This window comes from Leptodactylus fuscus, chromosome 7, assembly GCF_031893055.1.
Source record: "Leptodactylus fuscus isolate aLepFus1 chromosome 7, aLepFus1.hap2, whole genome shotgun sequence".
NCBI lineage: Eukaryota > Metazoa > Chordata > Amphibia > Anura > Leptodactylidae > Leptodactylus > Leptodactylus fuscus.
This window is the reverse complement of record NC_134271.1, coordinates 31670475-31695035: the sequence shown is the minus strand read 5'-3', so window position 1 is coordinate 31695035 and position 24561 is coordinate 31670475. Positions and strand designations below refer to the sequence as shown.

General features: G+C 48.5%; 13 non-coding genes across 13 annotated transcripts; all 13 read left to right on the top strand.

Annotated features, from left to right (window-relative positions):
• The first annotated feature begins 426 nt into the window (after positions 1 to 426).
• On the top strand, positions 427 to 498 carry TRNAD-GUC (transfer RNA aspartic acid (anticodon GUC)). The gene has a single exon. It is a non-coding gene; the product is annotated as a tRNA-Asp (tRNA).
• A 2436-nt stretch (positions 499 to 2934) lies between these two features.
• TRNAD-GUC (transfer RNA aspartic acid (anticodon GUC)) lies at positions 2935 to 3006 on the top strand. Its single transcript has one exon. It is a non-coding gene; the product is annotated as a tRNA-Asp (tRNA).
• A 2436-nt stretch (positions 3007 to 5442) lies between these two features.
• Positions 5443 to 5514, top strand: TRNAD-GUC (transfer RNA aspartic acid (anticodon GUC)). Its single transcript has one exon. It is a non-coding gene; the product is annotated as a tRNA-Asp (tRNA).
• A 2436-nt stretch (positions 5515 to 7950) lies between these two features.
• Positions 7951 to 8022, top strand: TRNAD-GUC (transfer RNA aspartic acid (anticodon GUC)). The gene has a single exon. It is a non-coding gene; the product is annotated as a tRNA-Asp (tRNA).
• A 764-nt stretch (positions 8023 to 8786) lies between these two features.
• TRNAD-GUC (transfer RNA aspartic acid (anticodon GUC)) lies at positions 8787 to 8858 on the top strand. Its single transcript has one exon. It is a non-coding gene; the product is annotated as a tRNA-Asp (tRNA).
• A 764-nt stretch (positions 8859 to 9622) lies between these two features.
• Positions 9623 to 9694, top strand: TRNAD-GUC (transfer RNA aspartic acid (anticodon GUC)). The gene has a single exon. It is a non-coding gene; the product is annotated as a tRNA-Asp (tRNA).
• A 1601-nt stretch (positions 9695 to 11295) lies between these two features.
• Positions 11296 to 11367, top strand: TRNAD-GUC (transfer RNA aspartic acid (anticodon GUC)). The gene has a single exon. It is a non-coding gene; the product is annotated as a tRNA-Asp (tRNA).
• Positions 11368 to 12131: 764 nt separating this feature from the next.
• Positions 12132 to 12203, top strand: TRNAD-GUC (transfer RNA aspartic acid (anticodon GUC)). The gene has a single exon. It is a non-coding gene; the product is annotated as a tRNA-Asp (tRNA).
• A 3270-nt stretch (positions 12204 to 15473) lies between these two features.
• TRNAD-GUC (transfer RNA aspartic acid (anticodon GUC)) lies at positions 15474 to 15545 on the top strand. Its single transcript has one exon. It is a non-coding gene; the product is annotated as a tRNA-Asp (tRNA).
• Positions 15546 to 16309: 764 nt separating this feature from the next.
• TRNAD-GUC (transfer RNA aspartic acid (anticodon GUC)) lies at positions 16310 to 16381 on the top strand. The gene has a single exon. It is a non-coding gene; the product is annotated as a tRNA-Asp (tRNA).
• A 762-nt stretch (positions 16382 to 17143) lies between these two features.
• On the top strand, positions 17144 to 17215 carry TRNAD-GUC (transfer RNA aspartic acid (anticodon GUC)). Its single transcript has one exon. It is a non-coding gene; the product is annotated as a tRNA-Asp (tRNA).
• Positions 17216 to 17979: 764 nt separating this feature from the next.
• TRNAD-GUC (transfer RNA aspartic acid (anticodon GUC)) lies at positions 17980 to 18051 on the top strand. Its single transcript has one exon. It is a non-coding gene; the product is annotated as a tRNA-Asp (tRNA).
• Positions 18052 to 20487: 2436 nt separating this feature from the next.
• Positions 20488 to 20559, top strand: TRNAD-GUC (transfer RNA aspartic acid (anticodon GUC)). The gene has a single exon. It is a non-coding gene; the product is annotated as a tRNA-Asp (tRNA).
• The last annotated feature ends 4002 nt before the right edge of the window (positions 20560 to 24561 follow it).

Here is a 24561-nt window from a genome sequence, read left to right as displayed (position 1 = left end):
CCAATCTTGTCACCAAAGATCCAGTAGCCAAAGGAAGGCTTGAAGTCTTTCTTGAAAAATCCATGCAATCCAGTGTGATGAGATGGCACGGGAATCCACCATCATCTGCAGAAGTTTCCTTTTCTTTTTGGCAGAAAGTCTCAGGGCGTGCAAACGGCCAAACTTCTACAGATCCCAAGAGTCGACCCATCTGTCCCAAGACTGCCGTATCTTTGCCGCCACCTTTTTTTCCCAGATGTCGCCTCCTTTTGAGAAAAAAAGGTCAATGACTAAATCCAATGCAATTTGCTATTAACCGCTGCCACATGTGTGTTTTTTCCTTCACCCTTCCATTTCAGTGGCGCAATGAAATAGATCATTCCTTTCCGGTCGGTCGCGGAAACCTCATCTTTGGCTGGAGCGCAATCGGCACGGCGGTCAGCTTTTTCCTCGTTAGTATAGTGGTGAGTATCCCCGCCTGTCACGCGGGAGACCGGGGTTCGATTCCCCGACGGGGAGTGCTTCCTCTTTTTCTCTCCTCAGCCTTGCTTTCTCTGGAACTCTTTCCCAGGATCCTCTTCATCGTTGCCACTTTGACCTAGCCCATCCATGGCAGTACAGCTTCCTGTTTGACACCATAAAAGCATTTCGGGCTTCCTAGCATCTCGCACATGTCACCTCGACAATGCCGGGCTATCTTTCCCTTCATTTCGCCTTCCAAACACAGCTTGGTCCCCAGGAATGACACGCCACACCCACTTTTCCTTTGGGGAAAAGAAGGTTAATTTTGTCCAACTTCAGTTTCCTTTCCATGGACTTCGCCATTCAAATGACTCAAGATATCATCTGTAGAAGCGCCAATCTTGTCACCAAAGATCCAGTAGCCAAAGGAAGGCTTGAAGTCTTTCTTGAAAAATCCATGCAATCCAGTGTGATGAGATGGCACGGGAATCTACCATCATCTGCAGAAGTTTCCTTTTCTTTTTGGCAGAAAGTCTCAGGGCGTGCAAACGGCGAAACTTTTACAGATCCCAAGAGTCGACCCATCTGTCCCAAGACTGCTGTATCTTTGCCGCCACCTTTTTTTCCCAGATGTCGCCTCCTTTTGAGAAAAAAAGGTCAATGACTAAATCCAATGCAATTTGCTATTAACCGCTGCCACATGTGTGTTTTTTCCTTCACCCTTCCATTTCAGTGGCGCAATGAAATAGATCATTCCTTTCCGGTCGGTCGCGGAAACCTCATCTTCGGCTGGAGCGCAATCGGCGTGGCGGTCAGCTTCTTCCTCATTAGTATAGTGGTGAGTATCCCCACCTGTCACGCGGGAGACCGGGTTTCGATTCCCCGACGGGGAGTGCTTCCTCTTTTTCTCTCCTCAGCCTTGCTTTCTCTGGAACTCTTTCCCAGGATCCTCTTCATCGTTGCCACTTTGACCTAGCCCATCCATGGCAGTACAGCTTCCTGTTTGACACCAAAAAAGCATTTCGGGCTTCCTAGCATCTCGCACATGTCACCTCGACAATGCCGGGCTATCTTTCCCTTCATTTCGCCTTCCAAACACAGCTTGGTCCCTAGGAATGACACGCCACACCCACTTTTCCTTTGGGGAAAAGAAGGTTAATTTTGTCCAACTTCAGTTTCCTTTCCATGGACTACGCCATTCAAATGACTTAAGATATCATCTGTAGAAGCGCCAATCTTGTCACCAAAGATCCAGTAGCCAAAGGAAGGCTTTAAGTCTTTCTTGAAAAATCCATGCAATCCAGTGTGATGAGATGGCACGGGAATCCACCATCATCTGCAGAAGTTTCCTTTTCTTTTTGGCAGAAAGTCTCAGGGCGTGCAAACGGCCAAACTTCTACAGATCCCAAGAGTCGACCCATCTGTCCCAAGACTGCCGTATCTTTGCCGCCACCTTTTTTTCCCAGATGTCGCCTCCTTTTGAGAAAAAAAGGTCAATGACTAAATCCAATGCAATTTGCTATTAACCGCTACCACATGTGTGTTTTTTCCTTCACCCTTCCATTTCAGTGGCGCAATGAAATAGATCATTCCTTTCCGGTCGGTCGCGGAAACCTCATCTTCGGCTGGAGCGCAATCGGCGTGGCGGTCAGCTTCTTCCTCGTTAGTATAGTGGTGAGTATCCCCACCTGTCACGCGGGAGACCGGGTTTCGATTCCCCGACGGGGAGTGCTTCCTCTTTTTCTCTCCTCAGCCTTGCTTTCTCTGGAACTCTTTCCCAGGATCCTCTTCATCGTTGCCACTTTGACCTAGCCCATCCATGGCAGTACAGCTTCCTGTTTGACACCAAAAAAGCATTTCGGGCTTCCTAGCATCTCGCACATGTCACCTCGACAATGCCGGGCTATCTTTCCCTTCATTTCGCCTTCCAAACACAGCTTGGTCCCCAGGAATGACACGCCACACCCACTTTTCCTTTGGGGAAAAGAAGGTTAATTTTATCCAACTTCAGTTTCCTTTCCATGGACTTCGCCATTCAAATGACTCAAGATATCATCTGTAGAAGCGCCAATCTTGTCACCAAAGATCCAGTAGCCAAAGGAAGGCTTGAAGTCTTTCTTGAAAAATCCATGCAATCCAGTGTGATGAGATGGCACGGGAATCCACCATCATCTGCAGAAGTTTCCTTTTCTTTTTGGCAGAAAGTCTCAGGGCGTGCAAACGGCCAAACTTCTACAGATCCCAAGAGTCGACCCATCTGTCCCAAGACTGCCGTATCTTTGCCGCCACCTTTTTTTCCCAGATGTCGCCTCCTTTTGGGAAAAAAAGGTCAATGACTAAATCCAATGCAATTTGCTATTAACCGCTGCCACATGTGTGTTTTTTCCTTCACCCTTCCATTTCAGTGGCGCAATGAAATAGATCATTCCTTTCCGGTCGGTCGCGGAAACCTCATCTTTGGCTGGAGCGCAATCGGCACGGCGGTCAGCTTTTTCCTCGTTAGTATAGTGGTGAGTATCCCCGCCTGTCACGCGGGAGACCGGGGTTCGATTCCCCGACGGGGAGTGCTTCCTCTTTTTCTCTCCTCAGCCTTGCTTTCTCTGGAACTCTTTCCCAGGATCCTCTTCATCGTTGCCACTTTGACCTAGCCCATCCATGGCAGTACAGCTTCCTGTTTGACACCAAAAAAGCATTTCGGGCTTCCTCGCATCTCGCACATGTCACCTCGACAATGCCGGGCTATCTTTCCCTTCATTTCGCCTTCCAAACACAGCTTGGTCCCCAGGAATGACACGCCACACCCACTTTTCCTTTGGGGAAAAGAAGGTTAATTTTGTCCAACTTCAGTTTCCTTTCCATGGACTTCGCCATTCAAATGACTCAAGATATCATCTGTAGAAGCGCCAATCTTGTCACCAAAGATCCAGTAGCCAAAGGAAGGCTTGAAGTCTTTCTTGAAAAATCCATGCAATCCAGTGTGATGAGATGGCACGGGAATCCACCATCATCTGCAGAAGTTTCCTTTTCTTTTTGGCAGAAAGTCTCAGGGCGTGCAAACGGCCAAACTTCTACAGATCCCAAGAGTCGACCCATCTGTCCCAAGACTGCCGTATCTTTGCCGCCACCTTTTTTTCCCAGATGTCGCCTCCTTTTGAGAAAAAAAGGTCAATGACTAAATCCAATGCAATTTGCTATTAACCGCTGCCACATGTGTGTTTTTACCTTCACCCTTCCATTTCAGTGGCGCAATGAAATAGATCATTCCTTTCCGGTCGGTCACGGAAACCTCATCTTCGGCTGGAGCGCAATCGGCGCAGTGGTCACCTTCTTCCTCGTTAGTATAGTGGTGAGTATCCCCGCCTGTCACGCAGGAGACTGGGGTTCGATTCCCCGACAGGGAGTGCTTCATCTTTTTCTCTCCTCAGCCTTGCTTTCTCTGGAACTCTTTCCCAGGATCCTCTTCATCGTTGCCACTTTGACCTAGCCCATCCATGGCAGTACAGCTTCCTGTTTGACACCAAAAAAGCATTTCGGGCTTCCTAGCATCTCGCACATGTCACCTCGACAATGCCGGGCTATCTTTCCCTTCATTTCGCCTTCCAAACACAGCTTGGTCCCCAGGAATGACACGCCACACCCACTTTTCCTTTGGGGAAAAGAAGGTTAATTTTGTCCAACTTCAGTTTCCTTTCCATGGACTTCGCCATTCAAATGACTCAAGATATCATCTGTAGAAGCGCCAATCTTGTCACCAAAGATCCAGTAGCCAAAGGAAGGCTTGAAGTCTTTCTTGAAAAATCCATGCAATCCAGTGTGATGAGATGGCACGGGAATCCACCATCATCTGCAGAAGTTTCCTTTTCTTTTTGGCAGAAAGTCTCAGGGCGTGCAAACGGCCAAACTTCTACAGATCCCAAGAGTCGACCCATCTGTCCCAAGACTGCCGTATCTTTGCCGCCACCTTTTTTTCCCAGATGTCGCCTCCTTTTGAGAAAAAAAGGTCAATGACTAAATCCAATGCAATTTGCTATTAACCGCTGCCACATGTGTGTTTTTTCCTTCACCCTTCCATTTCAGTGGCGCAATGAAATAGATCATTCCTTTCCGGTCGGTCGCGGAAACCTCATCTTTGGCTGGAGCGCAATCGGCACGGCAGTCAGCTTTTTCCTCGTTAGTATAGTGGTGAGTATCCCCGCCTGTCACGCGGGAGACCGGGGATCGATTCCCCGACGGGGAGTGCTTCCTCTTTTTCTCTCCTCAGCCTTGCTTTCTCTGGAACTCTTTCCCAGGATCCTCTTCATCGTTGCCACTTTGACCTAGCCCATCCATGGCAGTACAGCTTCCTGTTTGACACCAAAAAAGCATTTCGGGCTTCCTAGCATCTCGCACATGTCACCTCGACAATGCCGGGCTATCTTTCCCTTCATTTCGCCTTCCAAACACAGCTTGGTCCCCAGGAATGACACGCCACACCCACTTTTCCTTTGGGGAAAAGAAGGTTAATTTTGTCCAACTTCAGTTTCCTTTCCATGGACTTCGCCATTCAAATGACTCAAGATATCATCTGTAGAAGCGCCAATCTTGTCACCAAAGATCCAGTAGCCAAAGGAAGGCTTGAAGTCTTTCTTGAAAAATCCATGCAATCCAGTGTGATGAGATGGCACGGGAATCCACCATCATCTGCAGAAGTTTCCTTTTCTTTTTGGCAGAAAGTCTCAGGGCGTGCAAACGGCCAAACTTCTACAGATCCCAAGAGTCGACCCATCTGTCCCAAGACTGCCGTATCTTTGCCGCCACCTTTTTTTCCCAGATGTCGCCTCCTTTTGAGAAAAAAAGGTCAATGACTAAATCCAATGCAATTTGCTATTAACCGCTGCCACATGTGTGTTTTTTCCTTCACCCTTCCATTTCAGTGGCGCAATGAAATAGATCATTCCTTTCCGGTCGGTCGCGGAAACCTCATCTTTGGCTGGAGCGCAATCGGCACGGCGGTCAGCTTTTTCCTCGTTAGTATAGTGGTGAGTATCCCCGCCTGTCACGCGGGAGACCGGGGTTCGATTCCCCGACGGGGAGTGCTTCCTCTTTTTCTCTCCTCAGCCTTGCTTTCTCTGGAACTCTTTCCCAGGATCCTCTTCATCGTTGCCACTTTGACCTAGCCCATCCATGGCAGTACAGCTTCCTGTTTGACACCAAAAAAGCATTTCGGGCTTCCTAGCATCTCGCACATGTCACCTCGACAATGCCGAGCTATCTTTCCCTTCATTTCGCCTTCCAAACACAGCTTGGTCCCCAGGAATGACACGCCACACCCACTTTTCCTTTGGGGAAAAGAAGGTTAATTTTGTCCAACTTCAGTTTCCTTTCCATGGACTTCACCATTCAAATGACTCAAGATATCATCTGTAGAAGCGCCAATCTTGTCACCAAAGATCCAGTAGCCAAAGGAAGGCTTGAAGTCTTTCTTGAAAAATCCATGCAATCCAGTGTGATGAGATGGCACGGGAATCTACCATCATCTGCAGAAGTTTCCTTTTCTTTTTGGCAGAAAGTCTCAGGGCGTGCAAACGGCGAAACTTTTACAGATCCCAAGAGTCGACCCATCTGTCCCAAGACTGCCGTATCTTTGCCGCCACCTTTTTTTCCCAGATGTCGCCTCCTTTTGAGAAAAAAAGGTCAATGACTAAATCCAATGCAATTTGCTATTAACCGCTGCCACATGTGTGTTTTTTCCTTCACCCTTCCATTTCAGTGGCGCAATGAAATAGATCATTCCTTTCCGGTCGGTCGCGGAAACCTCATCTTCGGCTGGAGCGCAATCGGCGTGGCGGTCAGCTTCTTCCTCATTAGTATAGTGGTGAGTATCCCCACCTGTCACGCGGGAGACCGGGTTTCGATTCCCCGACGGGGAGTGCTTCCTCTTTTTCTCTCCTCAGCCTTGCTTTCTCTGGAACTCTTTCCCAGGATCCTCTTCATCGTTGCCACTTTGACCTAGCCCATCCATGGCAGTACAGCTTCCTGTTTGACACCAAAAAAGCATTTCGGGCTTCCTAGCATCTCGCACATGTCACCTCGACAATGCCGGGCTATCTTTCCCTTCATTTCGCCTTCCAAACACAGCTTGGTCCCTAGGAATGACACGCCACACCCACTTTTCCTTTGGGGAAAAGAAGGTTAATTTTGTCCAACTTCAGTTTCCTTTCCATGGACTTCGCCATTCAAATGACTCAAGATATCATCTGTAGAAGCGCCAATCTTGTCACCAAAGATCCAGTAGCCAAAGGAAGGCTTGAAGTCTTTCTTGAAAAATCCATGCAATCCAGTGTGATGAGATGGCACGGGAATCTACCATCATCTGCAGAAGTTTCCTTTTCTTTTTGGCAGAAAGTCTCAGGGCGTGCAAACGGCGAAACTTTTACAGATCCCAAGAGTCGACCCATCTGTCCCAAGACTGCCGTATCTTTGCCGCCACCTTTTTTTCCCAGATGTCGCCTCCTTTTGAGAAAAAAAGGTCAATGACTAAATCCAATGCAATTTGCTATTAACCGCTGCCACATGTGTGTTTTTTCCTTCACCCTTCCATTTCAGTGGCGCAATGAAATAGATCATTCCTTTCCGGTCGGTCGCGGAAACCTCATCTTCGGCTGGAGCGCAATCGGCGTGGCGGTCAGCTTCTTCCTCATTAGTATAGTGGTGAGTATCCCCACCTGTCACGCGGGAGACCGGGTTTCGATTCCCCGACGGGGAGTGCTTCCTCTTTTTCTCTCCTCAGCCTTGCTTTCTCTGGAACTCTTTCCCAGGATCCTCTTCATCGTTGCCACTTTGACCTAGCCCATCCATGGCAGTACAGCTTCCTGTTTGACACCAAAAAAGCATTTCGGGCTTCCTAGCATCTCGCACATGTCACCTCGACAATGCCGGGCTATCTTTCCCTTCATTTCGCCTTCCAAACACAGCTTGGTCCCCAGGAATGACACGCCACACCCACTTTTCCTTTGGGGAAAAGAAGGTTAATTTTGTCCAACTTCAGTTTCCTTTCCATGGACTTCGCCATTCAAATGACTCAAGATATCATCTGTAGAAGCGCCAATCTTGTCACCAAAGATCCAGTAGCCAAAGGAAGGCTTGAAGTCTTTCTTGAAAAATCCATGCAATCCAGTGTGATGAGATGGCACGGGAATCCACCATCATCTGCAGAAGTTTCCTTTTCTTTTTGGCAGAAAGTCTCAGGGCGTGCAAACGGCCAAACTTCTACAGATCCCAAGAGTCGACCCATCTGTCCCAAGACTGCCGTATCTTTGCCGCCACCTTTTTTTCCCAGATGTCGCCTCCTTTTGAGAAAAAAAGGTCAATGACTAAATCCAATGCAATTTGCTATTAACCGCTGCCACATGTGTGTTTTTTCCTTCACCCTTCCATTTCAGTGGCGCAATGAAATAGATCATTCCTTTCCGGTCGGTCGCGGAAACCTCATCTTCGGCTGGAGCGCAATCGGCGCGGCGGTCAGCTTCTTCCTCGTTAGTATAGTGGTGAGTATCCCCGCCTGTCACGCGGGAGACCGGGGTTCGATTCCCCGACGGGGAGTGCTTCCTCATTTTCTCTCCTCAGCCTTGCTTTCTCTGGAACTCTTTCCCAGGATCCTCTTCATCGTTGCCACTTTGACCTAGCCCATCCATGGCAGTACAGCTTCCTGTTTGACACCAAAAAAGCATTTCGGGCTTCCTAGCATCTCGCACATGTCACCTCGACAATGCCGGGCTATCTTTCCCTTCATTTCGCCTTCCAAACACAGCTTGGTCCCCAGGAATGACACGCCACACCCACTTTTCCTTTGGGGAAAAGAAGGTTAATTTTGTCCAACTTCAGTTTCCTTTCCATGGACTTCGCCATTCAAATGACTCAAGATATCATCTGTAGAAGCGCCAATCTTGTCACCAAAGATCCAGTAGCCAAAGGAAGGCTTGAAGTCTTTCTTGAAAAATCCATGCAATCCAGTGTGATGAGATGGCACGGGAATCCACCATCATCTGCAGAAGTTTCCTTTTCTTTTTGGCAGAAAGTCTCAGGGCGTGCAAACGGCCAAACTTCTACAGATCCCAAGAGTCGACCCATCTGTCCCAAGACTGCCGTATCTTTGCCGCCACCTTTTTTTCCCAGATGTCGCCTCCTTTTGAGAAAAAAAGGTCAATGACTAAATCCAATGCAATTTGCTATTAACCGCTGCCACATGTGTGTTTTTTCCTTCACCCTTCCATTTCAGTGGCGCAATGAAATAGATCATTCCTTTCCGGTCGGTCGCGGAAACCTCATCTTCGGCTGGAGCGCAATCGGCGCGGCGGTCAGCTTCTTCCTCGTTAGTATAGTGGTGAGTATCCCCGCCTGTCACGCGGGAGACCGGGGTTCGATTCCCCGATGGGGAGTGCTTCCTCATTTTCTCTCCTCAGCCTTGCTTTCTCTGGAACTCTTTCCCAGGATCCTCTTCATCGTTGCCACTTTGACCTAGCCCATCCATGGCAGTACAGCTTCCTGTTTGACACCAAAAAAGCATTTCGGGCTTCCTAGCATCTCGCACATGTCACCTCGACAATGCCGGGCTATCTTTCCCTTCATTTCGCCTTCCAAACACAGCTTGGTCCCCAGGAATGACACGCCACACCCACTTTTCCTTTGGGGAAAAGAAGGTTAATTTTGTCCAACTTCAGTTTCCTTTCCATGGACTTCGCCATTCAAATGACTCAAGATATCATCTGTAGAAGCGCCAATCTTGTCACCAAAGACCCAGTAGCCAAAGGAAGGCTTGAAGTCTTTCTTGAAAAATCCATGCAATCCAGTGTGATGAAATGGCACGGGAATCCACCATCATCTGCAGAAGTTTCCTTTTCTTTTTGGCAGAAAGTCTCAGGGCGTGCAAACGGCCAAACTTCTACAGATCCCAAGAGTCGACCCATCTGTCCCAAGACTGCCGTATCTTTGCCGCCACCTTTTTTTCCCAGATGTCGCCTCCTTTTGAGAAAAAAAGGTCAATGACTAAATCCAATGCAATTTGCTATTAACCGCTGCCACATGTGTGTTTTTTCCTTCACCCTTCCATTTCAGTGGCGCAATGAAATAGATCATTCCTTTCCGGTCGGTCGCGGAAACCTCATCTTCGGCTGGAGAGCAATCGGCGCGGCGGTCACCTTCTTCCTCGTTAGTATAGTGGTGAGTATCCCCGCCTGTCACGCGGGAGACCGGGGTTCGATTCCCCGACGGGGAGTGCTTCCTCTTTTTCTCTCCTCAGCCTTGCTTTCTCTGGAACTCTTTCCCAGGATCCTCTTCATCGTTGCCACTTTGACCTAGCCCATCCATGGCAGTACAGCTTCCTGTTTGACACCAAAAAAGCATTTCGGGCTTCCTAGCATCTCGCACATGTCACTTCGACAATGCCGGGCTATCTTTCCCTTCATTTCGCCTTCCAAACACAGCTTGGTCCCTAGGAATGACACGCCACACCCACTTTTCCTTTGGGGAAAAGAAGGTTAATTTTGTCCAACTTCAGTTTCCTTTCCATGGACTTCGCCATTCAAATGACTCAAGATATCATCTGTAGAAGCGCCAATCTTGTCACCAAAGATCCAGTAGCCAAAGGAAGGCTTGAAGTCTTTCTTGAAAAATCCATGCAATCCAGTGTGATGAGATGGCACGGGAATCCACCATCATCTGCAGAAGTTTCCTTTTCTTTTTGGCAGAAAGTCTCAGGGCGTGCAAACGGCCAAACTTCTACAGATCCCAAGAGTCGACCCATCTGTCCCAAGACTGCCGTATCTTTGCCGCCACCTTTTTTTCCCAGATGTCGCCTCCTTTTGAGAAAAAAAGGTCAATGACTAAATCCAATGCAATTTGCTATTAACCGCTGCCACATGTGTGTTTTTTCCTTCACCCTTCCATTTCAGTGGCGCAATGAAATAGATCATTCCTTTCCGGTCGGTCGCGGAAACCTCATCTTCGGCTGGAGCGCAATCGGCGCGGCGGTCACCTTCTTTCTCGTTAGTATAGTGGTGAGTATCCCCGCCTGTCACGCGGGAGACCGGGGTTCGATTCCCCGACGGGGAGTGCTTCCTCTTTTTCTCTCCTCAGCCTTGCTTTCTCTGGAACTCTTTCCCAGGATCCTCTTCATCGTTGCCACTTTGACCTAGCCCATCCATGGCAGTACAGCTTCCTGTTTGACACCAAAAAAGCATTTCGGGCTTCCTAGCATCTCGCACATGTCACCTCGACAATGCCGGGCTATCTTTCCCTTCATTTCGCCTTCCCAAACACAGCTTGGTCCCTAGGACTGACACGCCACACCCACTTTTCCTTTGGGGAAAAGAAGGTTAATTTTGTCCAACTTCAGTTTCCTTTCCATGGACTTCGCCATTCAAATGACTTAAGATATCATCTGTAGAAGCGCCAATCTTGTCACCAAAGATCCAGTAGCCAAAGGAAGGCTTGAAGTCTTTCTTGAAAAATCCATGCAATCCAGTGTGATGAGATGGCACGGGAATCCACCATCATCTGCAGAAGTTTCCTTTTCTTTTTGGCAGAAAGTCTCAGGGCGTGCAAACGGCCAAACTTCAACAGATCCCAAGAGTCGACCCATCTGTCCCAAGACTGCCGTATCTTTGCCGCCACCTTTTTTTCCCAGATGTCGCCTCCTTTTGAGAAAAAAAGGTCAATGACTAAATCCAATGCAATTTGCTATTAACCGCTGCCACATGTGTGTTTTTTCCTTCACCCTTCCATTTCAGTGGCGCAATGAAATAGATCATTCCTTTCCGGTCGGTCGCGGAAACCTCATCTTCGGCTGGAGAGCAATCGGCGCGGCGGTCACCTTCTTCCTCGTTAGTATAGTGGTGAGTATCCCCGCCTGTCACGCGGGAGACCGGGGTTCGATTCCCCGACGGGGAGTGCTTCCTCTTTTTCTCTCCTCAGCCTTGCTTTCTCTGGAACTCTTTCCCAGGATCCTCTTCATCGTTGCCACTTTGACCTAGCCCATCCATGGCAGTACAGCTTCCTGTTTGACACCAAAAAAGCATTTCGGGCTTCCTAGCATCTCGCACATGTCACCTCGACAATGCCGGGCTATCTTTCCCTTCATTTCGCATTCCAAACACAGCTTGGTCCCCAGGAATGATACGCCACACCCACTTTTCCTTTGGGGAAAAGAAGGTTAATTTTGTCCAACTTCAGTTTCCTTTCCATGGACTTCGCCATTCAAATGACTCAAGATATCATCTGTAGAAGCGCCAATCTTGTCACCAAAGATCCAGTAGCCAAAGGAAGGCTTGAAGTCTTTCTTGAAAAATCCATGCAATCCAGTGTGATGAGATGGCACGGGAATCCACCATCATCTGCAGAAGTTTCCTTTTCTTTTTGGCAGAAAGTCTCAGGGCGTGCAAACGGCCAAACTTCTACAGATCCCAAGAGTCGACCCATCTGTCCCAAGACTGCCGTATCTTTGCCGCCACCATTTTTTCCCAGATGTCGCCTCCTTTTGAGAAAAAAAGGTCAATGACTAAATCCAATGCAATTTGCTATTAACCGCTGCCACATGTGTGTTTTTTCCTTCACCCTTCCATTTCAGTGGCGCAATGAAATAGATCATTCCTTTCCAGTCGGTCGCGGAAACCTCATCTTCGGCTGGAGCGCAATCGGCGCGGCGGTCAGCTTCTTCCTCGTTAGTATAGTGGTGAGTATCCCCGCCTGTCACGCGGGAGACCGGGGTTCGATTCCCCGACGGGGAGTGCTTCCTCTTTTTCTCTCCTCAGCCTTGCTTTCTCTGGAACTCTTTCCCAGGATCCTCTTCATCGTTGCCACTTTGACCTAGCCCATCCATGGCAGTACAGCTTCCTGTTTGACACCAAAGAAGCATTTCGGGCTTCCTAGCATCTCGCACATGTCACCTCGACAATGCCGGGCTATCTTTCCCTTCATTTCGCCTTCCAAACACAGCTTGGTCCCCAGGAATGATACGCCACACCCACTTTTCCTTTGGGGAAAAGAAGGTTAATTTTGTCCAACTTCAGTTTCCTTTCCATGGACTTCGCCATTCAAATGACTCAAGATATCATCTGTAGAAGCGCCAATCTTGTCACCAAAGATCCAGTAGCCAAAGGAAGGCTTGAAGTCTTTCTTGAAAAATCCATGCAATCCAGTGTGATGAGATGGCACGGGAATCGACCATCATCTGCAGAAGTTTCCTTTTCTTTTTGGCAGAAAGTCTCAGGGCGTGCAAACGGCCAAACTTCTACAGATCCCAAGAGTCGACCCATCTGTCCCTAGACTGCCGTATCTTTGCCGCCACCTTTTTTTCCCAGATGTCGCCTCCTTTTGAGAAAAAAAGGTCAATGACTAAATCCAATGCAATTTGCTATTAACCGCTGCCACATGTGTGTTTTTTCCTTCACCCTTCCATTTCAGTGGCGCAATGAAATAGATCATTCCTTTCCGGTCGGTCGCGGAAACCTCATCTTCGGCTGGAGCGCAATCGGCGCGGCGTTCAGCTTCTTCCTCGTTAGTATAGTGGTGAGTATCCCCGCCTGTCACGCGGGACACCGGCGTTTGATTCCCCGACGGGGAGTGCTTCCTCTTTTTCTCTCCTCAGCCTTGCTTTCTCTGGAACTCTTTCCCAGGATCCTCTTCATCGTTGCCACTTTGACCTAGCCCATCCATGGCAGTACAGCTTCCTGTTTGACACCAAAAAAGCATTTCGGGCTTCCTAGCATCTCGCACATGTCACTTCGACAATGCCGGGCTATCTTTCCCTTCATTTCGCCTTCCAAACACAGCTTGGTCCCCAGGAATGACACGCCACACCCACTTTTCCTTTGGGGAAAAGAAGGTTAATTTTGTCCAAATTCAGTTTCCTTTCCATGGACTTCGCCATTCAAATGAATCAAGATATCATCTGTAGAAGCGCCAATCTTGTCACCAAAGATCCAGTAGCCAAAGGAAGGCTTGAAGTCTTTCTTGAAAAATCCATGCAATCCAGTGTGATGAGATGGCACGGGAATCCATCATCATCTGCAGAAGTTTCCTTTTCTTTTTGGCAGAAAGTCTCAGGGCGTGCAAACGGCCAAACTTCTACAGATCCCAAGAGTCGACCCATCTGTCCCAAGACTGCCGTATCTTTGCCGCCACCTTTTTTTCCCAGATGTCGCCTCCTTTTGAGAAAAAAAGGTCAATGACTAAATCCAATGCAATTTGCTATTAACCGCTGCCACATGTGTGTTTTTTCCTTCACCCTTCCATTTCAGTGGCGCAATGAAATAGATCATTCCTTTCCGGTCGGTCGCGGAAACCTCATCTTCGGCTGGAGCGCAATCGGCGTGGCGGTCAGCTTCTTCCTCGTTAGTATAGTGGTGAGTATCCCCGCCTGTCACGCGGAGACCGGGGTTCGATTCCCTGACGGGGAGTGCTTGCTCTTTTTCTCTCCTCAGCCTTGCTTTCTCTGGAACTATTTCCCAGGATCCTCTTCATCGTTGCCACTTTGACCTAGCCCATCCATGTCAGTACAGCTTCCTGTTTGACACCAAAAAAGCATTTTGGGCTTCCTAGCATCTCGCACATGTCACCTCGACAATGCCGGGCTATCTTTCCCTTCATTTCGCCTTCCAAACACAGCTTGGTCCCCAGGAATGACACGCCACACCCACTTTTCCTTTGGGGAAAAGAAGGTTAATTTTGTCCAACTTCAGTTTCCTTTCCATGGACTTCGCCATTCAAATGACTCAAGATATCATCTGTAGAAGCGTCAATCTTGTCACCAAAGATCCAGTAGCCAAAGGAAGGCTTGAAGTCTTTCTTGAAAAATCCATGCAATCCAGTGTGATGAGATGGCACGGGAATCCACCATCATCTGCAGAAGTTTCATTTTCTTTTTGGCAGAAAGTCTCAGGGCGTGCAAACAGCCATACTTCTACAGATCCCAAGAGTCGACCCATCTATCCCAAGACTGCCGTATCTTTGCCGCCACCTTTTTTTCCCAGATGTCGCCTCCTTTTGAGAAAAAAAGGTCAATGACTAAATCCAATGCAATTTGCTATTAACCGCTGCCACATGTGTGTTTTTTCCTTCACCCTTCCATTTCAGTGGCGCAATGAAATAGATCATTCCTTTCCGGTCGGTCACGGAAACCTCATCTTCGGCTGGAGCGCAATGGGCGCGGTGGTCACCTTCTTCCTCGTTAGTAAAGTGGTGAGTATCCCCGCCTGTCACGCGGGAGACCGGAGTTCGATTCCCCGACGGGGAGTGCTTCCTCTTTTTCTCTCCTCAGCCTTGCTTTCTCTGGAACTCTTTCCCAGGATCCTCTTCATCGTTGCCACTTTGACCTAGCCCATCCATGGCAGTACAGCTTCCTGTTTGACACCAAAAAAGCATTTCGGGCTTCCTAGCATCTCGCACATGTCACCTCGACAATGCCGGGCTATCTTTCCCTTCATTTCGCCTTCCAAACACAGCTTGGTCCCTAGGAATGACACGCCACACCCACTTTTCCTTTGGGGAAAAGAAGGTTAATTTTGTCCAACTTCAGTTTCCTTTCCATGGACTTCGCCATTCAAATGACTTAAGATATCATCTGTAGAAGCGCCAATCTTGTCACCAAAGATACAGTAGCCAAAGGAAGGCTTTAAGTCTTTCTTGAAAAATCCATGCAATCCAGTGTGATGAGATGGCACGGGAATCCACCATCATCTGCAGAAGTTTCCTTTTCTTTTTGGCAGAAAGTCTCAGGGCGTGCAAACGGCCAAACTTCTACAGATCCCAAGAGTCGACCCATCTGTCCCAAGACGCCGTATCTTTGCCGCCACCTTTTTTTCCCAGATGTCGCCTCCTTTTGAGAAAAAAAGGTCAATGACTAAATCCAATGCAATTTGCTATTAACCGCTGCCACATGTGTGTTTTTTCCTTCACCCTTCCATTTCAGTGGCGCAATGAAATAGATCATTCCTTTCCGGTCGGTCGCAAAAACCTCATCTTCGGCTGGAGCGCACTCAGCGCAGCAGTCACCTTCTTCCTCGTTAGTATAGTGGTGAGTATCCCCGCCTGTCACGCGGGAGACCGGGGTTCGATTCCCCGACGGGGAGTGCTTCCTCTTTTTCTCTCCTCAGCCTTGCTTTCTCTGGAACTCTTTCCCAGGATCCTCTTCATCGTTGCCACTTTGACCTAGCCCATCCATGGCAGTACAGCTTCCTGTTTGACACCAAAAAAGCATTTCGGGCTTCCTAGCATCTCGCACATGTCACCTCGACAATGCCGGGCTATCTTTCCCTTCATTTCGCCTTCCAAACACAGCTTGGTCCACAGGAATGACACGCCACACCCACTTATCCTTTGGGGAAAAGAAGGTTAATTTTGTCCAACTTCAGTTTCCTTTCCATGGACTTCGCCATTCAAATGACTCAAGATATCATCTGTAGAAGCGCCAATCTTGTCACCAAAGATCCAGTAGCCAAAGGAAGGCTTGAAGTCTTTCTTGAAAAATCCATGCAATCCAGTGTGATGAGATGGCACGGGAATCCACCATCATCTGCAGAAGTTTCCTTTTCTTTTTGGCAGAAAGTCTCAGGGCGTGCAAACGGCCAAACTTCTACAGATCCCAAGAGTCGACCCATCTGTCCCAAGACTGCCGTATCTTTGCCGCAACCTTTTTTTCCCAGATGTCGCCTCCTTTTGAGAAAAAAAGGTCAATGACTAAATCCAATGCAATTTGCTATTAACCGCTGCCACATGTGTGTTTTTTCCTTCACCCTTCCATTTCAGTGGCGCAATGAAATAGATCATTCCTTTCCGGTCGGTCAGGGAAACCTCATCTTCGGCTGGAGCGCAATCGGTGCGGCGTTCACCGTCTTCCTCGTTAGTATAGTGGTGAGTATCCCCGCCTGTCACGCGGGAGACCGGGGTTCGATTCCCCGACGGGGAGTGCTTCCTCTTTTTCTCTCCTCAGCCTTGCTTTCTCTGGAACTCTTTCCCAGGATCCTCTTCATCGTTGCCACTTTGACCTAGCCCATCCATGGCAGTACAGCTTCCTATTTGACACCAAAAAAGCATTTCGGGCTTCCTAGCATCTCGCACATGTCCTCGACAATGCCGGGCTATCTTTCCCTTCATTTCGCCTTCCAAACACAGCTTGGTCCCTAGGAATGACACGCCACACCCACTTTTCCTTTGGGGAAAAGAAGGTTAATTTTGTCCAACTTCAGTTTCCTTTCCATGGACTTCGCCATTCAAATGACTTAAGATATCATCTGTAGAAGCGCCAATCTTGTCACCAAAGATCCAGTAGCCAAAGGAAGGCTTTAAGTCTTTCTTGAAAAATCCATGCAATCCAGTGTGATGAGATGGCACGGGAATCCACCATCATCTGCAGAAGTTTCCTTTTCTTTTTGGCAGAAAGTCTCAGGGCGTGCAAACGGCCAAACTTCTACAGATCCCAAGAGTCGACCCATCTGTCCCAAGACTGCCGTATCTTTGCCGCCACCTTTTTTTCCCAGATGTCGCCTCCTTTTGAGAAAAAAAGGTCAATGACTAAATCCAATGCAATTTGCTATTAACCACTGCCACATGTGTGTTTTTTCTTTCACCCTTCCATTTCAGTGGCGCAATGAAATAGATCATTCCTTTCCGGTCGGTCGCAAAAACCTCATCTTCGGCTGGAGCGCAATTGGCGCGGCAGTCACCTTCTTCCTCGTTAGTATAGTGGTGAGTATCCCCGCCTGTCACGCGGGAGACCGGGGTTCGATTCCCCGACGGGGAGTGCTTCCTCTTTTTCTCTCCTCAGCCTTGCTTTCTCTGGAACTCTTTCCCAGGATCCTCTTCATCGTTGCCACTTTGACCTAGCCCATCCATGGCAGTACAGCTTCCTGTTTGACACCAAAAAAGCATTTCGGGCTTCCTAGCATCTCGCACATGTCACCTCGACAATGCCGGGCTATCTTTCCCTTCATTTCGCCTTCCAAACACAGCTTGGTCCCTAGGAATGACACGCCACACCCACTTTTCCTTTGGGGAAAAGAAGGTTAATTTTGTCCAACTTCAGTTTCCTTTCCATGGACTTCGCCATTCAAATGACTCAAGATATCATCTGTAGAAGCGCCAATCTTGTCACCAAAGATCCAGTAGCCAAAGGAAGGCTTTAAGTCTTTCTTGAAAAATCCATGCAATCCAGTGTGATGAGATGGCACGGGAATCCACCATCATCTGCAGAATTTTCATTTTCTTTTTGGCAGAAAGTCTCAGGGCGTGCAAACGGCCAAACTTCTACAGATCCCAAGAGTCGACCCATCTGTCCCAAGACTGCCGTATCTTTGCCGCCACCTTTTTTTCCCAGATGTCGCCTCCTTTTGAGAAAAAAAGGTCAATGACTAAATCCAATGCAATTTGCTATTAACCGCTGCCACATGTGTGTTTTTTCCTTCACCCTTCCATTTCAGTGGCGCAATGAAATAGATCATTCCTTTCCGGTCGGTCACGGAAACCTCATCTTCGGCTGGAGCGCAATCGGCGCGGTGGTCACCTTCTTCCTCGTTAGTATAGTGGTGAGTATCCCCGCCTGTCACGCGGGAGACCGGGGTTCGATTCCCCGACGGGGAGTGCTTCCTCTTTTTCTCTCCTCAGCCTTGCTTTCTCTGGAACTCTTTCCCAGGATCCTCTTCATCGTTGCCACTTTGACCTAGCCCATCCATGGCAGTACAGCTTCCTGTTTGACACCAAAAAAGCATTTCGGGCTTCCTAGCATCTCGCACATGTCACCTCGACAATGCCGGGCTATCTTTCCCTTCATTTCGCCTTCCAAACACAGCTTGGTCCCTAGGAATGACACGCCACACCCACTTTTCCTTTGGGGAAAAGAAGGTTAATTTTGTCCAACTTCAGTTTCCTTTCCATGGACTTCGCCATTCAAATGACTTAAGATATCATCTGTAGAAGCGCCAATCTTGTCACCAAAGATCCAGTAGCCAAAGGAAGGCTTGAAGTCTTTCTTGAAAAATCCATGCAATCCAGTGTGATGAGATGGCACGGGAATCCACCATCATCTGCAGAAGTTTCCTTTTCTTTTTGGCAGAAAGTTTCAGGGCGTGCAAACGGCCAAACTTCTACAGATCCCAAGAGTCGACCCATCTGTCCCAAGACTGCCGTATCTTTGCCGCCACCTTTTTTTCCCAGATGTCGCCTCCTTTTGAGAAAAAAAGGTCAATGACTAAATCCAATGCAATTTGCTATTAACCGCTGCCACATGTGTGTTTTTTCCTTCACCCTTCCATTTCAGTGGCGCAATGAAATAGATCATTCCTTTCCGGTCGGTCGCGGAAACCTCATCTTCGGCTGGAGCGCAATCGGCGCAGCAGTCACCGTCTTCCTCGTTAGTATAGTGGTGAGTATCCCCGCCTGTCACGCGGGAGACCGGGTTTCGATTCCCCGACGGGGAGTGCTTCCTCTTTTTCTCTCCTCAGCCTTGCTTTCTCTGGAACTCTTTCCCAGGAACCTCTTCATCGATGCCACTTTGACCTAGCCCATACATGGCAGTACAGCTTCCTATTTGACACCAAAAAAGCATTTCGGGCTTCCTAGCATCTCGCACATGTCACCTCGACAATGCCGGGCTATCTTTCCCTTCATTTCGCCTTCCAAACACAGCTTGGTCCCCAGGAATGACACGCCACACCCACTTTTCCTTTGGGGAAAAGAAGGTTAATTTTGTCCAACTTCAGTTTCCTTTCCATGGACTTCGCCATTCAAATGACTCAAGATATCATCTGTAGAAGCGCCAATCTTGTCACCAAAGATCCAGTAGCCAAAGGAAGGCTTGAAGTCTTTCTTGAAAAATCCATGCAATCCAGTGTGATGAGATGGCACGGGAATCCACCATCATCTGCAGAAGTTTCCTTTTCTTTTTGGCAGAAAGTCTCAGGGCGTGCAAACGGCCAAACTTCTACAGATCCCAAGAGTCGACCCATCTGTCCCAAGACTGCCGTATCTTTGCCGCCACCTTTTTTTCCCAGATGTCGCCTCCTTTTGAGAAAAAAAGGTCAATGACTAAATCCAATGCAATTTGCTATTAACCGCTGCCACATGTGTGTTTTTTCCTTCACCCTTCCATTTCAGTGGCGCAATGAAATAGATCATTCCTTTCCGGTCGGTCACGGAAACCTCATCTTCGGCTGGAGCGCAATCGGCGCGGTGGTCACCTTCTTCCTTGTTAGTATAGTGGTGAGTATCCCCGCCTGTCACGTGGGAGACCGGGGTTCGATTCCCCGACGGGGAGTGCTTCCTCTTTTTCTCTCCTCAGCCTTGCTTTCTCTGGAACTCTTTCCCAGGATCCTCTTCATCGTTGCCACTTTGACCTAGCCCATCCATGGCAGTACAGCTTCCTGTTTGACACCAAAAAAGCATTTCGGGCTTCCTAGCATCTCGCACATGTCACCTCGACAATGCCGGGCTATCTTTCCCTTCATTTCGCCTTCCAAACACAGCTTGGTCCCTAGGAATGACACGCCACACCCACTTTTCCTTTGGGGAAAAGAAGGTTAATTTTGTCCAACTTCAGTTTCCTTTCCATGGACTTCGCCATTCAAATGACTTAAGATATCATCTGTAGAAGCGCCAATCTTGTCACCAAAGATCCAGTAGCCAAAGGAAGGCTTGAAGTCTTTCTTGAAAAATCCATGCAATCCAGTGTGATGAGATGGCACGGGAATCCACCATCATCTACAGAAGTTTCCTTTTCTTTTTGGCAGAAAGTTTCAGGGCGTGCAAACGGCCAAACTTCTACAGATCCCAAGAGTCGACCCATCTGTCCCAAGACTGCCGTATCTTTGCCGCCACCTTTTTTTCCCAGATGTCGCCTCCTTTTGAGAAAAAAAGGTCAATGACTAAATCCAATGCAATTTGCTATTAACCGCTGCCACATGTGTGTTTTTTCCTTCACCCTTCCATTTCAGTGGCGCAATGAAATAGATCATTCCTTTCCGGTCGGTCGCGGAAACCTCATCTTCGGCTGGAGCGCAATCGGCGTGGCGGTCACCTTCTTCCTCGTTAGTATAGTGGTGAGTATCCCCGCCTGTCACGCGGGAGACCGGGGTTCGATTCCCCGACGGGGAGTGCTTCCTCTTTTTCTCTCCTCAGCCTTGCTTTCTCTGGAACTCTTTCCCAGGATCCTCTTCATCGTTGCCACTTTGACCTAGCCCATCCATGGCAGTACAGCTTCCTGTTTGACACCAAAAAAGCATTTCGGGCTTCCTAGCATCTCGCACATGTCACCTCGACAATGCCGGGCTATCTTTCCCTTCATTTCGCCTTCCAAACACAGCTTGGTCCCCAGGAATGACACGCCACACCCACTTTTCCTTTGGGGAAAAGAAGGTTAATTTTGTCCAACTTCAGTTTCCTTTCCATGGACTTCGCCATTCAAATGACTCAAGATATCATCTGTAGAAGCGCCAATCTTGTCACCAAAGATCCAGTAGCCAAAGGAAGGCTTGAAGTCTTTCTTGAAAAATCCATGCAATCCAGTGTGATGAGATGGCACGGGAATCCACCATCATCTGCAGAAGTTTCCTTTTCTTTTTGGCAGAAAGTCTCAGGGCGTGCAAACGGCCAAACTTCTACAGATCCCAAGAGTCGACCCATCTGTCCCAAGACTGCCGTATCTTTGCCGCCACCTTTTTTTTTTCCAGATGTCGCCTCCTTTTGAGAAAAAAAGTTCAATGACTAAATCCAATGCAAGTTGCTATTAACCACTGCCACATGTGTGTGTTTTTTCCTTCACCCTTCCATTACAGTGGCGCAATGAAATAGATCATTCCTTTCCGGTCGGTCGCGGAAACTGAAGTTGGACAAAATTAACCTTCTTTTCCCCAAAGGAAAAGTGGGTGTGGCGTGTCATTCCTGGGGACCAAGCTGTGTTTTGAAGGCGAAATGAAGGGAAAGATAGCCCGGCATTGTCGAGGTGACATGTGCAAGATGCTAGGAAGCCCGAAATGCTTTTTTGGTGTCAAACAGGAAGCTGTACTGCCATGGATGGGCTAGGTCAAAGTGGCAACGATGAAGAGGATCCTGGGAAAGAGTTCCAGAGAAAGCAAGGCTGAGGAGAGAAAAAGAGGAAGCACTCCCCGTCGGGGAATCGAAACACGGTCTCCCGCGTGACAGGCAGGGATACTCACCACTATACTAACGAGGAAGAAGCTGACCACTGCGCCGATTGAGCTCCAGCCGAGCATGAGGTTTCCGTGACCGACCGGAAAGGAATGATCTATTTCATTGCGCCACTGAAATGGAAGGGTGAAGGAAAAAACACACATGTGGCAGCGGTTAATAGCAAATTGCATTGGATTTAGTCATTGACCTTTTTTTCTCAAAAGGAGGCGACATCTGGGAAAAAAAGGTGGCGGCAAAGATACGGCAGTCTTGGGACAGATGGGTCGACTCTTGGGATCTGTAGAAGTTTGGCCGTTTGCACGCCCTGAGACTTTCTGCCAAAAAGAAAAGGAAACTTCTGCAGATGATGGTGGATTCCCGTGCCATCTCATCACACTGGATTGCATGGATTTTTCAAGAAAGACTTCAAGCCTTCCTTTGGCTACTGGATCTTTGGTGACAAGATTGGCGCTTCTACAGATGATATCTTGAGTCATTTGAATGGCGAAGTCCATGGAAAGGAAACTGAAGTTGGAAAAAATTAACCTTCTTTTCCCCAAAAGAGTGTATGTGTCTGCCTGTGTGTGTTTGTCATTATACTGGGGACAGATTTGGAGAGGGGACATGAAACTGGGGGCAGATGAAAGGGGATATGAAACTGAGGGAGAAATGGAGGAGGGGAGATGAAACCGGGAGCAGAGATGGAAGACGGGACATGAAATGGGGCAGATGAAGGGGGGCACTTAAACTGGGGGACATTAAACTGGGGACAACTGGATGGGAGTATTAAACTGTGGGAGGAGCTAGAGGGGGACCTGTCTGCCTCTAGTTGCCCCCAGTGTAATGTCCCCCTCCAGCTACACCTACGGTTTAATGTCTGCTTCTAGCTGCCCGAGTTTAATGTCCCCCTCTAGTTGCCCCGTTTAATGTCCCATTTCATCTGCCATTAATTTATTGTCCCCCTCCAACTACCCCCACTGCTAATGTCCCCCTCCAGCTGCTCCAGTTTCATGTTTAAACTGGGGCACCGGGAGAGGGATTTAATACTGTGGGGCAGTTGGAGGGGAACATTACAATGTGGAGACATATAGTGTACGGGTGATTGTAGGAGGATTATACTGTGTCGGGGAACATGAAAAATGAATGAGAATGGGCGGGGTCAATATAAAAGTGGGTGGAGCTAAATTTTCTGCAGCGCACAGTATTATAAGTGGCCATTTTCTCGTGGCCTGTGGGCATGGGCAGTCTGCTCTGCCCAAGGCCCGAGGCCTAGAAGTTACAAGCCCCCGCCGGAAGAAGAGGATGAAGATGACACTGCTGACGAAGATGGAAGCGGCGCTGGAGAGAGTTCTCTCACAGCATTGGGGACACCGCCAGTGCTGTTTGAGCGCTGGGGCCCGTCCCCAGTTCTGTGAGAGAGAGCTAATTTGCATACCGAGAAAAAACACTATTGTAGGCGAATGGCAGCGTGAAGAAGACAACGAAAGGTAGGAGAAGAATAGCCTTTCTTAAGGCTATTCCGACGTGGTACCTAGAAAAAAATTGTGTGACGCAAAATATATTGGGGAAGGGTTCCTCAATATATAAACCAGCCACGCGCTCCCTCGGTGTAGACAAATATCGATAGCGTGGCTGGTTTATACATTGAGGAACCGTTCCCCAATATATTTTGCATAATTTACTCCGACCTAAGAGTCGTCGCCGGTGGACGCTGCCCATTGTACTCGGTTAATATTCTTCTTCTGCACCCTACCAGGCGCAACAAGAGCTTGACTTGAATTGGAGTTTCCTGAAGTTCTAAGGTCTCCTAATAAGCGCGGCCATACTTGTTCAATTGCTTTATAGAAAAAATTGTGTGTGAGTGATAGGATCCCTTTAAAGTAGGAGCTGTCACAGCTCAACTCCTGCTTTAAAGGGGCTCTATCAGCAAAATCATGCTGATAGAGCCCCACATATGCGTGAATAGCCTTTAAAAAGGCTATTCAGGCACCGGTAAAGTTATATTAAACTACTCCCCGTTTTAAAATAATCTAAAAAAGAATGTGCTCTACTTACGGATTGTGCACCCTGGGCTGGCATTCAGGGTGTGTCTTCATCTTCTTCCCCGCCTCTTCTTCCTCCGATGTCTTCGGGTCCCGTCCTCCTCTGGCACTCGCTCGCGGACACTGATAAAAAAAAAAATAGCTTGGGCGCATGCGCAGTAGCACGCGGCTTCTACTACGGCTACTGTGCATGCACCCAGGCTATTTCTTTTTATCAGTGTCCGCGAGCGAGTGCCGGAGGAGGACGGGACCCGAAGACATCGGAGGAAGAAGAAGCGGGGAAGAAGATGAAGACACACCCTGAATGCCCGCCCAGGGTGCACGATCCGTAAGTAGAGCACATTCTTTTTTAGGTTATTATTTTAAAAAGGGGGGGGGGGGGGGTAGTTTAATATAACTTTACCGGTGCCTGAATAGCCTTTTTAAAGGCTATTCACGCATATGTGGGGCTCTATCAGCATGATTTTGCTGATAGAGCCCCTTTAACGCTGTGCTCCGGATCCTGCATGTGTAGGCACGATGTGATGATGTCACATCGCGCCTACAACTATGTGAGTGAGACTGCAGAGAGAGTGGTGGGGGAGTGTTGGAAGGTGAGTGTAAGTGTTTTTTTGCGTTAAACATTGAGGGGAACATAATTTAGGGGGCCCATGAAACTGGGGGAGATGAAGGGGGGGGGACAGCATGAAACTGGGGCAGATGAAGGGAGGAGAACGGCATGAAACTGGGGGCAGAGATGGGGGGACATGAAATTGTAGGCAGATGAAGGGGGTGGAAGAACGGCATGACATTGGGGCAGATGAAAGGGGGGAGAACAGCATGACACTGGGGCAGATGAAGGGGGGACATGAAACTGGGGGCAGAGATGGAGGGGGGACATGAAATTGGGGGCAGATGAAGGGGTTATATGACACTGGGGGAGAGA